We start from the raw sequence: 4,452 nt of genomic DNA on the forward strand, positions 1-4,452 counted from the left end.
GCAGGATATTGATTAGATCCATAGATGTAAATCAATAGAGTGATGTATCTCTGTGAATTAGATAATTCAATATGTATTTTCCTTTCACAATAGTTAGATTTAAAACACTTTAATATTAAGAGACAGGAAATGTCCCACAAGGTGCAGCTGTGTAATGATCATGCTGTTTAATCAGCTTCTTGATATACCACACCTGTCAGGTGGATGGATTATCTTGGCAAAGGAGAAATGCTCACTAACAGGGATGTAAAAAAATTTGTGCACAACATTTTAGATAAATATGCTTTTTGTGCGAATGGAAAATGTCCGGGATCTTTTATTTCAGCTCATGAAACATAGGACCAACACTTTACATGTTGCGTTTATATTTTTGTTCAGTATACAGTGCATTCGGAAAGTATTCAGACCTTCCAAACCTTCCAAACTTCTTCCATTTAAGAATGATGGAGGCCACTGTGATCATGGGGACTTTCAATGCTGCAGAATGTTTCTGGTACACTTCCCCAGATCTGTGCCTCAACACAATCCTGTCTCGGAGCTGTACGGACAATTCCTTTTACCTCATGGCTTGGTTTTTGCTCTGACATGCACTGTCAACTGTGGGATCGTATATAGATAGGTGTGTGCCTTTCCAAATCATGTCCAATCAATTGAATGTATCACAGGTGGACTTCAATAATGTTGTAGAAACATCTCAAGGATCTCAATGGAAACAGGATGCACCTGAGCTCAATTTCGAGTCTCATAGCAAAGGGTCTGAATACTTATGTAAATAAGGTATTTCTGTTTTTTATTTTTAATACATTTGCAAAAAATTCAAAAAACCTGTTTTCGCATTGTCATTATGGGGTATTGTGTGTAGATTGATGAGGAATTTTTTTTATTTAATCCATTTTAGAATAAGGCTGTAACGTAACAAAATGTGGAAAAGGTCAAAGGGTCTGAATACTTTCCGAATGCACTGTAAAATACTAAAATGTAAATGGCAAGGTTAAATGGATCAAAAAACCCTTTTAAACGAATGAAAAACATGAACACGACCTTTGAATTATCACTATAGAAATATCTCTCAATACAACTGTATGACTCACAAGGCCTTGCTGGTGAGGTGCCACTTCACCTTAACAAAAGGCCTAAGATAAAAGAGCTATGGTGAGTTTGCGGTGAAGGTCTATTATTATTACTAGTATACAAGTGAATGGTGTTTGGATATTACATAATATAGTATTGAACGGTCAGGGGTTGGAACCAGTTCAGGGAACAGAATTGAAAACGTGAAAAGAACAAACTTTTTCGAGGAAAAGAATCAGAACTGGGAAAGGAAGTGATTTATACTGTTCCGGAACCGAACGGTTATTTTAAAAGCATGGGAACCGGTTAATAACGTTATTATACGTTCCAGACATTTTTTTCAGCCCCACAAAAAATGCAACAATGCACCTATGCAAAGTCCTCACTCTGTAACGCAGAAACATATTCTAGTGTCTGTCTGCCAGCTGAACATTTGCCAGTGTGTATGCATGTATAGGTCACCTGCCCCTCCCCCTCCGAAACATAGGCTACTGTAGCCTACTGACGTTACAAGAGTGATTCAGAAATTAGGGAGAGATTTTTAATTAGAGAAGAACGGATTAACTTTTTCAATGCTAGTTAAGGATGCTATAGTTATCACGTTTCACATTGCATTTATTAACTTTATTAAGACGTGTTATTAATTCTGGTGCCACTCTGCATACACACGTTTGTTAGCTAGCTAGCTAGCTAGCTAGATAGCTCTGGTCCAACCATAGAGAATGATAGAGGCCTCTAGCGGCCAAAAGGCCATTGAGGGTTTCCACCATGCTTCCGCCATTTTAAGAGTAGTCAAAGTAGTCGACTGGGTGGGGATTCCTATGGGTTGTAGCCTCAGTGGCGCTGCCCATGCTGTCACAGACGCTATAATGGCACAGATATAAAGACGAGTCCTGTATTTATCTCTATGGGTCCAACATTAAGCCAACTCTCAGAGGTTCCAAGACATCCAAAGTTCCGCCATAGAAGCCGCTCCTCCGTAGGTATAATTCAGTGGGCCTAATTCAGATAATGCATGTCATCACAAGATGCCCAGCACTTCAAGCCAAGCCTCCTCCTCCACCCTCGCTCGCTGTCTCCCCACCCGCAACATTTCCGTCGCATCTCGTGCCCTACATTTGTCTGTCTATCGCGCATGTAAACGACTATAGCTTGCCCGCTCCATAGCAAGCTGCTCTATCCGCACTGAATGGTGAAGTAATTAAATGTGGATATACAGTGCCTTCGGAAAATTATTCAGACTCCTTGACCTTTTCCACATTTTGTTACGTTACAGCCTTATTCCTAAAATTGATTAAATTATACACAATACCCCATAATGATAAAAGCGAAAACACGTTTTTTTTTTAAATGTTGGCATGAGACTCGAAATTGAGCTCAGGTGCATCCTGTTTCCATTTATCATCCTTGAGATGTTTCTACAACTTGATTGGAGGCCACCTGTGGTAAATTAAATTGATTGGACATGATTTGGAAAGGCACACCTGCCTATATAAGGTCCCACAGTTGACAGTGCATGTCAGAGCAAAGACCAAGCCATGAGGTTGAAGGAATTGTTCATAGAGCTCCGAGACAGGATTGTGTCGAGGCACAGATCTGGCGAAGGGTACCAACAATTCTGCAGCATTGAAGGTCCCCAAGAACACAGTGGCCTCCATCATTCTTAAATGGAAGAAGTTTGGAACCACCAAGACTCTTCCTAGAGCTGGCCGCCCGGCCAAACTGAGCAATCGGGGGAGAAGGCCCTTGGTCAGGGAGGTGACCAAGAACCCTATGGTCACTCTGACAGAGCTCCAGAGTTCCTCCGTGGAGATGGGAGAACCTTCCAGAAGGACAACCACTCCTCAGGACAAGGCACATGACAGACCTTTGCATTCTTGGGTACAGGAACAATGGTGATTGAATAAGTCCGTAAACACACCAGCCAGCTGGTCTGCGCATGCTCTGAGGACACGGCTAGGAATGCCGTCTGGGCCGGCAGCCTTGCGAGGGTTAACACGTTTAAACGTCTTACTCACGTCAGCCACGGAGAAGGAGAGCCCACAGTCCTTGGAAGCTGGCCGCGTTGGTGGCACTGTGTTATCCTCAAAGCGGGCAAAGAACTTGTTTAGCTTGTCTGGCAGCAAGATGTCGCATTGTCTGGCAGCTCAAATGCATTAAGAAAGAAATAAATTCCACAAATTAACTTTTAAGGAGGTACATTTGTTAATTTAAATGCATTCCAGTTGACTACCTCATGAAGCTGGTTGAGCAAATACCAAGAGTGTGCAAAGCTGTCATCAAGGCAAATGGTGGCTATTTGAATAATCTCAAATATAAAATATATTTTGATTTAACACTTTTTTTGGTTACTACATGATTCCATATGTGTTATTTCATAGTTTTGATGTCTTCACTATTATTCTACAATGTAGAAAATAGTAAAAATAAAGAAAAGCCCTTGAATGAGTAGGTGTGTCCAGACTTTTGACTGGTACTGTTTATACTCTACATAGAGCTACTTGAACAGAGGCAGAAGGTAATAAGCAGATGATTAGTTGACAATAAAATCATAAATTAAACCTGGATTGAAGTGATCTTTGTCTCTATGCAACTGTAAAATACATTATAAGGTTGTATGGAAGACAGGGTTGCAGGCCTGGTCCCAGTGTTTCCTATTTAAGTGTTCCTCCGAAAGAATTCAGTTAACCAGCTGCACAATTCAAACCACCCCAGTTTCACAGATTATTGTAAAATAGACACGGATTGCGTATTGGAAATTCGTGTTCAGTACACGATTTTGTATACAGTGAATTTCAATCACAGATAAAGACAGCAGGCGCTACAAATACGTTTTTTGAATTACATTTTTGCATTTTGTCATTTTAGAAAATGTCCATAATATATCAGGCGCTAATAGTGGAATGATAGTGTTTCACAGTATTAACCTACTTACCAGCTTAACCAGTGTTGTGAAATTCAGTTATTGATTTCTCCCGAGAAAATAACCCCTAACCTTAACCCATAACCCTAACCCCTAACCCTAACCCCTAGCCTAGCTAATGTTAGTGACCTAGGTAGCCTACTAAACGTTAGCCACAACAAATTTGGAAATCGTGTAGCCTAATGTACACGAATGCGTTACTAAGAAAGAAAATCGTGGAATACTATAAATTGTGCCTTCCTGTATCATACTTAGCTAAAAAATATATTATATTCTACTGAGCAATTTACTTTATGTTCCTATTCTTATCTTTTATTATTTCTTATTGTTATTGCATTGTCCAGAAGGAACCTGAAAGTAAGCATGTGTATGGTGTATATACCATGTGTACCTTGAACATACGACTAATAACTTGAAACTATTAAAGAGGAATCTCTCATCTGCATGTTATATCGGGA

Source organism: Coregonus clupeaformis, chromosome 36, assembly GCF_020615455.1.
Source record: "Coregonus clupeaformis isolate EN_2021a chromosome 36, ASM2061545v1, whole genome shotgun sequence".
Taxonomy (NCBI): domain Eukaryota; kingdom Metazoa; phylum Chordata; class Actinopteri; order Salmoniformes; family Salmonidae; genus Coregonus; species Coregonus clupeaformis.